Consider the following 13,971-nt stretch of genomic DNA (forward strand, 5'->3'; position numbering starts at 1 on the left):
TCTCTTCTAGCAATTGGTTGTTTTCTTTCTGATCTACCCGCTGGCCTCGCGAGTTGGGTAGGGAAAGAATAGTGCTCTCTGCGCTTCTGCACTGTCGCCCGCCTCGCATTCAAGGACACAATTTAAAAATTTCTTTCCCCTGATTTCTTCCTAGCTTTTCGAAGTAATTCCTATATATCAGTTTCTGTTCTTGTGGGTTTTATTTTCCTTTCCTTCCACTAATAAGAGTTAAACTGTTGGCTTTGCTTTCCTTTACCTTTCTATTTGCTGAAATATTCATTCCATTTTAGGTATTGTTTCATCAGATGCTTTAGCGATGACTGGTTTCAGTGTATCCTTTCTTTTGAATTATTGGACCAGTGAATTCGTGGTTGCATTCTTCAATCAGGCGCGTTTCATATTGTCCTGGTGTGGTTTCTGTACCAGCTTAGCAGGGCATTCTCAGGAACTGGTGGCTTAGTGACGTCACGGACCGGCAATTAGTTTTGATTCAGTTAGAATTGAGTTTTGATTTTTGGAGGACAGTGAGTCCTCTGATAGAGGCTCACGTTCTGCTTGTTACGTAGTGGACAAGGAATCAAGTTTTTGAGTTGTTTGCAGGATTTTTAGTTATGTGTGATGATGTGTGTGCGCGCATTTTCCTATCCCTTTGATTAAATATTTCACAGAGAAAAAGCTGTAAGAATATTTAATACTGTAGCTCAGTGCAAGTCATATTTGGAACGGCATAGCTCAGGACAAGGACAATGCCCATGGGCAGATTCGTTGGAGCCTTCATTCCAAGAAGGCATTTCAGTCGTGGTCTAGTCCAGGCCATTTACTTAATTTGGAATCATGGCCATCTGAGAGTCCCAGCCACGGAAAGCCACGGTAACCATAAGCCAAGTCACAAATCATCTTCACCCTAAAACATGCACTGCCTACATTCTTTCCCCATTTCAGTAAGTGACAACTCCAGCCTCCCACTTCTCTAAGCCAAAAACCTTGGAATCATTCTTGCCTCCTTTTCCTCCCACATCCAACATCCAGTCTAACCAAATCATGCCAGCCATTCCTACAAAATAGACCCACAGTCCAAATACTCCCACACCTCCATGGCTACCAACCCGGTGTGACCCATCTCCTTCCTCACCTTGTTTCTAGAAAGTCTCCTAAGTGGTTCTCCCTTCTTCCATTCTTGCCTCCTGCCCCCAGTCTGTTGTCAATAGAGCATTCAGAGCAACCCTCTGGAGCTCTTTATGGTTTTCCCATTTCACTATAAGGATTTATGCCGTCTGACCTGCTACCCAAATCCCCTGATGTCGCTGACCTCACCTCTTCCTCTTGCCTTTGCTCACTGAGCTCTAACCAGCAGTCTGACTTGCTGTTCCAGGACATACCGGGCACACTATCAACTGCTTTTGGTCTTTCCTTCAGATACCTTGTTCATTTTTTTCTACCGCTTTCAAACCTTTGCTGAAACGTCACCTTCTCAGCGAGGCCTTCCCTGACCACTCTTCACAAAAGTGACTCCTCATACTCTCTAGTCCCTTCTTTATTTTTTCCCAAAGCACTTATAACTTAACATACCACATATCATACCTGTGTGTTGTGTTTCCTCTCTGCCTTCTCTCGTTATTCTGTAACATTAATAATGACAGGGACTTTTGTCTATTTGTTGTTTAAACCTAAGCCACTAGAACAACGTCTGGTGCATGATAGTCGCTCAGTGTGTATTTACAGAATGAACAGTATGTCTTCTCTACAGCAGAGGAGAAATGATTCTGGAAGCTCACTAAGCCTCCTAGGGTTGAAAACAGTATTGGGGTTAGACCAACAAGAAATACCCCAGTGCCAGCCTGCCTGGGGAGAAGAGATCCTATAGAGTAATCATCTGTGTTGACTTACTGCAAAAAAATTTCTTATTCCTGGGCTAGGCCAGTAGATGAATCTGCACTTATTCAAAGGGTTTCCTTTATTCATTTTAGAACCTCAGGAAAGAAAACACTATTGGAAGGATATTAAGAAACAGGTATTTACGTATGTTGCTAATGGGAGTGAAAATACGTATAATCTTTATGAAACCATTTTATACAACTTGTTAATCTGTTAATACTGTTAACCTGTTAATCCTACAGTTGCATTTCTGGAAATCTAGACTACAAATATACTCACACATGTATGAAATTACCTATATATTGCAGCATTATTGATGGTAGAGAATACTGGTAACAACCTAAATGTCAATCAAGAGGTGTCTTATTTAAAAAAAAAAAAAAAAATGGCACCTGGGCAGCTCAGTCCATTATGCATCCGACTTTGGATCATGATCTCACGGTTCGTGAGTTCCAGCCCTGCATCAGGCTCTGTGCTGACACCTCAGAGCCTGAATCCTGCTTCAGATTCTGTGTCTCCCTCTCTCTCTGCCCCTCCCCTTCTCATGCTCTGCCTCTCTCTCTCAAAAATAAATAAAGTTAAATATATACCTGAAACTAACACTGTATGTTAACTATACTGGACTTAAAATTTAAAACTTAATTTAAAAATCATGATATATTAGGGCACATGGATGGCTCATTCGGTTGAGCGTCCGACTCTTGATTTCAGCTCAGGTCATGATCTCACAATTTCATGGGTTCCAGCCTCGTGTTGGGTTCTGCACTGACAGCGTGGAGGAGCCTGCTTAACATTCTCTCCCTCTCTCTGCCCCTCCCCTGCTCACACTGTCTCTCTCAAAATAAATAAACTTAAAACAAAAACAAAAAACCCAGGCACCTGGGTGGCTCAGTCAGTGGAGCATCCGACTTCAGCTCAGGTCACGATCTCATGGTTCGTGGGTTTGAGCCCCACATCGGGCTCTGTGCTGACAACTCAGAGCCTGGAGCCTGCTTTAGATTCTGTGTCTCCCACTCTCTCTGTCTGTCACCCCTTGCACTCTGTCTCTCTTTCAAAAATAAACATTTTTTTTAAAAAATCATGATATGTTCATAGAATTGAAGAGTATGCATCTGTTAATAAGCCCAGGCTGCTTTTCATGTACTTATGTGGAGCGATCACAAAGTTTAGACTACAAGATACAAAACAGTATTAGATAAATACATACCTTTTGCTTCTATGTATCTAAAATGGCTCTGGAATAGAAACTGTAACAATGCCTGCACAGCATAAGGGATTCAACCGTTGGAGGATGTAGGCGAGAAGAGGACTTATCTCACAGTCTACTGTCTTGGATACTTTGACTTTTTTTTTTTTTAATGCTTTTTTTTTTTGTTTTTGTTTTTTTTAATTTTTGAGAGTGCGAGCAAGGTAGGGGCAGAGAGAGGGAGACTCAAAATCCAAAGCAGGCTCCAGGCTCTGAGCCGTCAGCACAAAGCCCAACTCTGGGCTCGAACTCACAAACTGTGAGACCATGACCTGAGCTGAAGTTGGACGGTTAACCGACTGAGCCACTCAGGCACCCTGGATATTTTGAGTTTGGTACCAAGTGCATATATTGCCTACTCAAAATATAAAACATTAAAAAGGGGGGAGAGAAAAGGGAAAAAATGTGCGAGAATAAAAATAATTGACCAAAGAAAATTATTTCCCTTCTGTTTGTTATTTTCTAAATTTTTTAATTAATTTATTTATTTTAAGAGAGAGAGAGAGAAGGGGGGAGAGAGAGAGAGAGAGGGAATGAGTGGGGGAGGGGGAGGGAGAGAGAGAAAGAAGGGGGGAGAGAGAGAGAATGAGCGGGGGAGGGGGAGGGAGAGAGAGAGAGAGAGAGAGAGAGAGAGAGAGAGAGAGAGAGAGAGAGAGAGAGAATCCCAAGCAGGCTCTGCTCTGCACTGCCAGGACAGAGCCCGACATGGGGCTCGAACCCACAGACTGTGAGATATGACCTGAGCCAAAACCAAGAGTTGGACGCTTAACCAACTGAGCCACCCAGGCACCCCCAAAATTAGTTACTAATAGAAGTTATGTACGTGACCTACCATCCCAGTAGAATTAACTGCAGAATGGTCAGTATTTCACTCCAGCCATCGGGCAACCCTGAACTCACAAGCAAACCCATTCACAGCAAGTTTAGAGTCCGTACCATCCATGTCAGACATCATCTTTGGTGGTTTAAAAAGCTGGATAATGCAGAGACCTCAGGGGACTCCCTGGCCAACAGAGTACACAGACAGGTTGCTGTGTAATTCTAGGACAGATGTAGTTTAGTGGCATTGGAGTACAATGGAGGAAGCACCTAAGTCTTGACTGATGGACCCCGGGAAACCTTGCAGAGATGACTATTGAACTGACTCTTGATGGAGGGGAGTTCAGAAGACAATCAGAGGAGGAAGAAACATGAGAGGCACAGGAAACAACATGTTCAGGCTCTGAGGTGTGAAAAAGCATCTTGTACTCAGGGGAACTCCAGGTGGGGGGGCTGGTGCATGTAGAAGCAGGGGGGAGGCATCCTAAACAGGGTCAGAAGAAGGACCTGCAGAAAGGTCCTCAAAACTTGGCATCGGCATCAGCTGCGTCCCACTCCCTAAGACTCTAAATGAGTTCATCTGGGTTGAAGCCCGCGAACAGGCATTTCTAGCAGGCTGGTCAGGGATTCTGTTGCAAATTGTTCATGAGCCAAACTTTGAGAATCTTTGTTGTAGGGGGTAGATGTAATCTTTCTTCAAGAGGTTCACGTTTGGGGGCACCTGGGTGGCTCAGTCAGTTGGGCATCCGACTTCGGCTCAGGTCAAAAAACAATAAACCATATTTAATATGAAAAGGCATGAGTTTGGGAGCCCCCGAGTGTATATCCAATAGGTATGTGAAGCAGTTAGTGGCAGTGACATAAGCACATTCATGAAAGGGGCATGTTTTGCTGTGGTGGTTTAAGCCACAGGGACATATTTCAACAATTCTTTTATTCTAACACTAAATTACACCATCTTCTATTAATGAGGCACAGTGAAACATTGAACATCAGCCTCAGGACGGAGAACGTGGGCTCCAACGCCACATTGTATGGATTCTGGCTCTAAGACCTTAGACACGTTACTGCCTATTGTCAGTGCCTCAGTTTCCTCACCTGTAAAATGGAGGTGATAGCACCTAATTCATAGGGTAGTCATGAGAATTCAAAATGTGTATTATGTCATGAGGATTCAAAGTGTTTATTATGTCTAAGTCACACAGAATGACACCCGGGACATAATTGCTATGGTGGTGTTAGTTTGTATCATTATTATTTTTATTCAATAAATCTATGAGTTGCATTCATCTAATGAAAATTATTGCAAAGCATGTGAAAATATCTTTAACACTTCAAAAATCAGTGTTGAAATTGCTGAATATAGGGGTGCCCGGGTTGGTCAGTCGGTTAAGCATCTGATTCTTGATTTCGGCTCAGGTCATGATCTCACAGGTCTCGAGAGCAAGCCCCCCTTGGGGCTCTGGGCTGACAGCATGGAGGCAGTCTAGGATTCTTTCTCTCTCCCCCTCTCTCTGCCCCTCCCCTGCTCACACACGTGCACCCTCTCTCTCTCAAAAAATAAAAAATAAGTAAATGAATAAACAGCTGACTACAGTGGCAATTTTATCCAGATTGGTGTGAATTCATTTCTTTAGCCTCTCCCACTTAGAAATAGCAGTATCACTATTATTATTTAATTTTAGGAGGTGCACGGGTCCTAAAAGGTTGGAAACCTGTTGTAGATAGGCAACGAGAGCCTCTCACGATGTAAAGCAGGGTTTGATGTGATGGGATGGTGTGCTTAAGAAAACCTGACAACTCACATTAGGTATTTGGGACTGTTTACTCCAGAGAAGTTTCTTGTGGTTTTCATTCATCTTTATACCTTTTTTACTTCATACCTTTTTTAATACCAATATTCCCATCACTTTCTACTCCATGCTAATTAAGGTCAATAAAATGTACAGGGGATTGAAAGAGTGTCCAGGATTCCATCAGACTGTGTAACTCTATAAGGAAAACAAGGATTAAAAGAAATAAAGAGAGCATTGGAAATGAGTCACAGATTTGCCTTCAGGAGAACTTGAAAAACAAAAATAAATATTCATTCTTTTCTTTCCAATGTATTTGACTTTCACAGGATTCTTTGGCCCTGGGAATTTGATCTTTTTTTTTTTCTTTTCTTTTTTTGCAGGCCCAAGTTAAGCTTTACATGAGTTGCTAACATGTGCAGCAGTTCAAGAAGGTGAAGTGAGAAAAAGAACGGGCCATTTACTCCAGTGATGTGGAACGTGAATGGAATCAAATGCACATTTGGTGTGTACAAACCTAATAATTTGTCAAAAGTTTTCATAGCTAATGTAATTGGAAGAAAATGTTTCCACGTGGGATTGATATGCCTTGTTCTTTTTATGATATAAACAAGACAAAGCCAGTTTTACAAACAATGACAAAACGACAACACTTTACAAAACACGAAAATACCGTATGAATCATGAAATACCACTTATTTGTTGACAAAGGAATATATATATATATATATATATATATATATATATATATATATACACACACACACACACACACACACATGTTGATTTCCTAAACTTTCCGCCTGGTCATGTATCACATATTACAGTGGTTTTTGGTTCTGCGTTGAGTCAGTGTTGAACACCATAGTTAAAAAACAGCTGGCAGGGGGCTTCAGCTCAGGTCATGATCTCACGGTTCGTGAGTTCAAGCCCCATGGTGGGCTTTGTGCCAACAGCCCGGAGTCTGGAGCCTGCTTGGGATTCTGTGCCTCCCTCTCTCTCTGTCCTTCCCCCACTTGTTCTGTCTCACTCTCTCTCCAACATAAAATAAAACATTAAAACAAATAAAAAAATAAATAACAACAACAAATAAAAATTAAAGAAAAAAAAAGAACAGCTGGGATATGAAGGAAAGAGCACCAGACTAGCTCTACCATTGAGTCCTACTAGCAGCCAGAAGGCCAACTGTGGGGGCAAGCTAATTTTTCCTCAACTGCTAATGGGGAATGTAGAACCTATTGCTTAGGGAAGTTTCGAGAATTCGTTCAGGTATTACATGAAATAACTATATACATAGTACGTACTCTGTAAATGTGACCTCTTTAGGAAAATCACCCATACTGATGCTGAGTTTTGTTTTGTTTTGTTTTTTCTCTATTAGTTGGACTAAGGCTACCTCCCTTAGAGATTCATTGCACAGATCAAACTAGATAATTATGTAGTTGAATAAATGGAAATAATTGTAATTTTATTGTATTTATTTTTGGCTGGCACATTTATTTGTAAAAATTTGACTATGGTTATATAGGAAATCCAGAGAACGGAAAAAGACCCCTACATTTTCTCCTCTGGCCTGTGTTACTATTAACCTTGGGCACAGGTGGCCTTTACCAGTTTTTCAAAGAAAGCCTTTATTCTTTGCATCTGTGTTACTTTGTGTCATAGATAGTGTCATGATAAGCATCAACTGGTAGATATGACCTTTGTGGCTAGCACCCTTGCCCAAAATAGACTAAGATCAACTTTGGAGCCAGTCTATTCAAGCACTGACAAATAGTGAGAGATATCAGTTCCTGTCTTCTGAAATACCTATGTCAGACAGTCGACTAAGAATGCCCTTAAACATCATGATCAAAGTTTTACATTGTCACTTTTAATGATTGCCATTATATCAATATCGTCCACATTTTTAATTGTAATTAATTTTTAGAAGTTTAATTATTCAACATGTAGGAATTTAAAAAAAGATCTTGTGAAATTACTGTAGGAAAAAAGGTATCTAAGATCATTTCTAATTAGGCTATTAAAAATATCGAGTATGGACTTAGTTTTATGTAATAGGTATGTCTGAAAAGTTTCATCTCAATCTCATAATGATTTATTTCATTTCTAAAAGGCTTTAGAGAACCTCTCCATTTAAAGATATCTTTAAAAACCATGTCAGGGACACCTGACTGGCTCAGTCAGTAGAGCATGAGACCCTTAACCTCAGGGTTGTGAGTTCGAGTCCCACGTTGGGCATAGAGTTTACTTAAAAAAGTAAGTAAATAAAAGTCCATATGTGTTTTTAAAAAACTAAATAATCCCAAAAATAAATAAACGTTGAAAAAAAAATTTATAAAAAACTAAATAAATTCAAATTTTAAAAATAATGACTCCGTGTTAGATATTATAATTGGTATTATTGTATGTGTAGTTTTTGCTACTTAAATAATTATTTAACTAAATTTGATCATAATTAGAATCCTAGGGAAGGTAAAATAATATATAGTAAGGTGTTATGAATAGCCCACTAGTGGAAAAAACATTTCTCAAGATCTTAAGTACAAATCTCCTCCCATCTAAGTACTTTGGAAAGATTTGGAAATTTATGCATGCTTTTTTTTTTTTCTCCCAGCTTTCCAAACACTTGGCTTAAATTCTACCCTCAGAATTACTCTTGACTTCAGTGAGAGTTATAAACTATCGTCTGAGAGAAGCATTTGGCTCCTACTTTTCAAGTCTAAGGTTCTCCAGAAATGTTCTTATGAAATGCGAATCTGATTTTCATCACACAGTTTTACCTACATAGCATCATATTTTCCTTCACCAGCAAACACTAAGTATTTTATTTTTAACTTAGCAAAGCTATATCTGTATTTGCATGGTACTTTCCAAGTTTCCAAAATAGGCAACAAATCAAAGAATCTAGGCAAAAAAAGGACTTAAGAACTGAAAGATAACTTCTGAAAAACAGATTACATACAGAAGTATTTAGTTTTATGCAATAGAGGGTTTTTGAAAATTTTTATGCCAATCTAACACACAAGAAAGCAGCTTGCTATTTAAAGGGATACTGTGATATGCAATCTGTGAATCAATAGTAAATATAATTGAGTCTACCTTGTCCCAAGCCTTTTTTCACAAATATCATCTCCCTCAGTCCTCAGAACAAGGGGGCAGGTAGGGGCTTTTATTCTTGTTTCTACAGATGAGGCTCAGAAGGCATGACTTATCCAAGTTATACCTCTAGAAGTGGAGTTTCTGATTGTCAGTGAGTTTTGGTCGTTTACTATAGAAATTCCAATGATTTTATTATTACAATCTGATAGAGAATATCTTCTGTCACGTACTCAGAATAACTGATTATAATTTTAATAACTTATTTACAAAAATATAAATGGTAAGGAATTAAAAAGATTTATTTTTAAATAGCTGTTTATATGAACTAGTAACAGTGAGTGGCTAAGGGTGGGTAGCCAAGGCAGGGAGAAGACCTAATACCCTTGTAGATTTTTGGGGGGTATGTTTGTTATTTTAAAAAATAATTCACCAAAGACACCACAAGAGAAGAATACTGAAGACTAATAAATACAGCCACAAAATCCTCAACAAAATACAGATGGCCCTTAACTTACAATGGTTTGACTTACAATTTATTGACTGTACGATGGTGTGAAAGTGATATGCGTTCAGTAGAAGCCATACTTCAAATTTTGAATTTCGATCTTTTCCCAGGCTGGTGATTTGTGGTACGATCCTCTCTCATGGTGCTGGGCAGTGTAAGCAAGATGCAGCTTCCAATCAACCATGCCATCATGAGGGCAAACAACCGATAGGTTTACAACCATTCTGTGCCCATACAATCATTATGTTTTTCGCTTTTAGTATAGTATTCAATAAATTACATGAGGGACTCAATACTTTATTATAGAGTAGGCTTTGTGTTAGATGATTTTGTCCAGCTGTAGGCTAGTGCAAATGTTCTGAGCATGTGTAAAGTAGGCTAGGCTAAGCTAGAATGTTTGGAGAGTTAGGTGTAGTAAGTGCGTTTTTGACTTATGATATTTTCAATTTATGTTGGATCTATCTGGACATGACCCCATCATAAGTCAGGTAAGATCTGTACTAGAGAATACCAAACAAACTAGGAATAGAAGGAAACTTCTTCAACCTGATAAAGAGCATCTATGAAAACTCCAGAACCAATATCATATTTAAAGGTAAAAGACTGATGTTTTCCCACTGACATCAGGAAGAAGGCAAAGATTTTCATTCTCACCAATTGTATTCAACATTGTACTGGAGGTTCTAATCAGACAATTTGGCAAGAAAATTAAATAAAAGGCATCTAGAGTACAAAGAGGAAAACTATCTCTATTTGCACATAACATGATCTTGTAGAAAATTCTAAGCACTACACTAAAAAAGTATTACAACTAATATACAAGTTTAGCAAGGTTGTAGGATACAAGGCCAAAATACAAAACGCCTTTATATCACCAAATATTTGCAATTGATGAACCAAAAATAAAATCAGGAAAACAATTCCATTTATAACAGCATAAAAAGAATTAAATACTTAGAAATAAATTTAATAAAAAAGTTTAGTTTTTATATTCTGAAAAATACAAAACATTGTTGAAAGAAATTTAAAAAGATCTAAATAAATGGAAAGACATCCCACGTTCGTGGATTGAAAGATATGATTTTTAAGACGGCAAACTCCCAGATTGATCTGTAGAGTCAACATAATAACTATCAAAGCCCCAACTGTCTACTTTGCAGAAACTGACAAGCTGTTCCTAAAATTCATATGGAAATTCAAGGAAACCAGAATAGCCAAAACGATGTTGAAAAAGGACAAAGTTGGAAGATCTATACTTCTGCTTTTTAAAACTTACTACAAAGCTATAGTAATCAAGACTATATGGTCCTGGAATAAGGTAAACATATAAATCGGTAGAACAGAATGAGAGTCTAGAGGGAGGCCTGGGTGGTTCTGTCAGTTAAGCAACTGACTCTTGATTTCAGTTCAGGTAATGATCTCATGGTTCAAGGGATCGAGCTCTACATCAGGCTCTGTGCTGACAGTGCAGAGCCTGCTTGGGATCCTCTCTCCCAATCTCTCTACCCTGCCCCTGCTGGTGCTGTCTCTCTCTCAAAATAAATAAGTAAACTTTAAAAAAAAAAAAGAAAAAAGAATGAGACCCAGATATGAACCCTCACATTTGTGATCAATTAATTTTCCAACAAGAGTGTCAAAACAATTTAATGGGGGAAAAAATAGTCTTCAACAAATGGTGCTGGAACAACTAGACATTCGCATGTAAAAGAATGAACTTGGGCCTGAACTTCGTAACATATATAAAAATGACCTTAAAATGGGCCAAAGTCCTAAATGTAATAACTAAAACTGTAAAACTCTTAGAAGAAAGCATTGAAGTAAGTATTCGTGATCTTGTACTAACAATGGTTTCTTAGATATGACAACAAAGTACAAGCAATAAAAGGAAAAAAAATGGGTAAATTGGATTTCATCAAAACTAAGCTTTTATGCTCAAGAAAGTGAAAAAGGCCCCCCACAGAGTGGAAGAAAATATTTGCAAGTCATATATCTGGCAAGGATCTAGTATCCAGAATATGTAAACACCAATATATAAACAATTCTGAAAACTTGAGTAATAAAAACTACAACCTAATTGAAAAATAGGCAAATGATCTAAATAGACATTTCTTCAGAGACGATATGTAAATGGTCAATAAGCTCACGGGAAAATAGTCAACATCATTCACCATCCAGGAAATGCACATCAAAACCACAGTGTGATATCATTTCACACCCACTAGGATGGCAGTAACCAAAAAGACAGATAATGACAAATGTTGGCAAGGATGTAGAAAATCAGAACGCTCACACATTAATGTGATGGAAATAAAAAAATGATGAAGTCACTTTGAAAAGCTGTCTGACAGTTCCTCGAATGGCTAAAGGTAGACCCAGCAACCTCACTCCTGAGTAGATACCCAAGAGAACTGAGAACCTGTGTCCACACAAAAGCATGTACATGAATAAGCATGGTGGCATTATTCATAATAGCCCCAAAGTGGAAACAACCCAAATGTCCATCGACAGATGAACGGGTAAATACAATGTGGCATATCTATAAAATAGAATGTTAGGTCGCAAAAAGAAATGAGGTACAGATATATGCTACAACATGGATAAATCTTGAAAACGCACTATATGGAAAGAAGTGAGTCACGAAAAGTCCATATTGTACGATTCTGCTAATACGAAGTGTCCAGAATAAGTAAACCTATACAGATAGAAATCTGTTAACAGTTGCCCAGGGCTAGAAAGAATGGGAGTGGGGGATGGGAGTGACTGCTAAAGTGTGAAGGACTCTTTCTGGAGTGATGAAATGTTCTAAAATTGTGGTGACGAGGGGCACCTGGGTGGCTCAGTCAGTTAAGGGTATGGCTCTTGATTTTTGCTCAGGTCATGATCTCATGGTTTGTGGGATCGAGTCCTGCTATGGGCTCCACACTGAGGGCATGCAGCCTGCTTGAGATTCTCTCTCTCCCTCTCTCTCTCTGCCTCTCCCCTGCTCGTGCTCTTTCTCTCAAACAAAAAAAAGTAAACATTAAAAAAAATTTTATGATTGCACAGCTCTGAATACACTAAAAACCATTGAATGTGCTCCTGAAAGGGGTGATTTATATGGTATGTGAAGTATGTCCTGATAAAGCTGTTAACAACAACAAAAAAAGGTAGAAAAAATTTAAACTGTAACTGTATTCAATTACGTGATATTTTTTGTCTTAGTCATTTGCTGAGATAAATATGTGAGCGTAGGCAAATAAACAATAAACTCCATAGAAAATTAAATAATCATCACTATGTCAGTTGATTTATCCTCTAGCTAGATTTATAGTAAGTTTGAGATTATATTTCTCGCAAGGATAAGATGTCTTTACATTTGAGAAGTGGACTGATCTTATTTTAAGATAAAAGTCATAGTTGAAATGACTGAGTACTGACTTAATCCAAGTAGTTCATGTACGTGATCCCATTTGATCCTCCCATGCCCCTAAATAAGACTCCTACTCCCGCTTTTATTTTTATTTTTTAATTTTTTAAGTTTTGTTTATTTAAGTAATCTCTACAACATGGGGCTTGAGCTCATGATCCCCGAGATCACGAGTCACATGCTCTCCTGACTGAGCCAGCCAGGAAACTCTACTCCCCACTTGTAATAACTAGGGAAGCTGTGGCCCAGAGCAGTTAAGTAACCTTCCTCAGTGCACACTTGGTTACAGACACAGCTAGAATGGGAATACTGCGGGCTCTTCTGACCTTTCCTATAACTTGTCCTCTGCTAGGCCTGCTGGGTCACTTTCTCTTTCATTACCATTGGTAAATTAAGATCCCAAGGCTGGGATCTTAGGGTAGGGTAATTACATAATGGGTATGTTAATGTTACCTTGAGAACCTTAAAAACTGGGACACCATCCCTAGGCCCCTGGTGGGAGCTGGTGATGGGGGTGGAGAGGTGTGGGGGAAGGAACTGGAAATAGAATTTCCTAATTTCCAAATGTGCTGGAAAAGATGAAGTAATTGAAAAGAAAATTCCAAAGTTTCTTCCAGCTCTAAAGTTCAGTCAGTTTAAGGCTCCACCTTAACAGAGCTGAAGGTACCTGGAATTCAGATAACAATTTCTTTCCTCTCCTGACTTAGTCTTGTTCAAGCTCCGCGGACTGGAGTGTCTCCCTCAAGGTTCCAATGACTACAGATTCACCAGGAAGTGTGTTTTCAGACTTTTTCCCTTTGGCTGTACCCTGTTGGCAAAATCCATGCCAGAATTATCTTTGCAAATTTCGCTCTTTTATACTTATTTAGAGAAATTATCCTTAGGCCACATATTTAATTTCAGTCTATCCTGTGTCTACTTCTTGTCCTTTGCTAAAATTGCCTTTCAATATGCGACAAACTGCAAAAACCACTTTTTAAAAAATTTAATTATTTTTAGAATGGGGAATATGTACCCATGGAACAAAATTTAAAATGTACAGAAGTGAATGCACATAGAGTTGAGTTGCCAGATCTGGCAAGCAAAAATACAGGACACCAGTTAAAATACAATTCAATTTCAGATAAACAACAAATACATTTTTAGTATAAATTTGTCCCATCCAGTATTGGGGACATATTTGTACTAAAAATGAATTTGTTGTTTACCTGAAATTCAAATTTAA

General features: G+C 38.7%; 1 protein-coding gene across 2 annotated transcripts in view; it reads right to left on the reverse strand.

The window, feature by feature from the left end:
- RBPJ (recombination signal binding protein for immunoglobulin kappa J region) overlaps positions 1-13,971 on the reverse strand; it is a 215,287-nt gene that overhangs the window by 101,656 nt on the left and 99,660 nt on the right. The window lies entirely within an intron of this gene.

The sequence above is a fragment of the Acinonyx jubatus genome, chromosome B1 (assembly GCF_027475565.1).
Source record: "Acinonyx jubatus isolate Ajub_Pintada_27869175 chromosome B1, VMU_Ajub_asm_v1.0, whole genome shotgun sequence".
Taxonomy (NCBI): Eukaryota; Metazoa; Chordata; class Mammalia; order Carnivora; family Felidae; genus Acinonyx; species Acinonyx jubatus.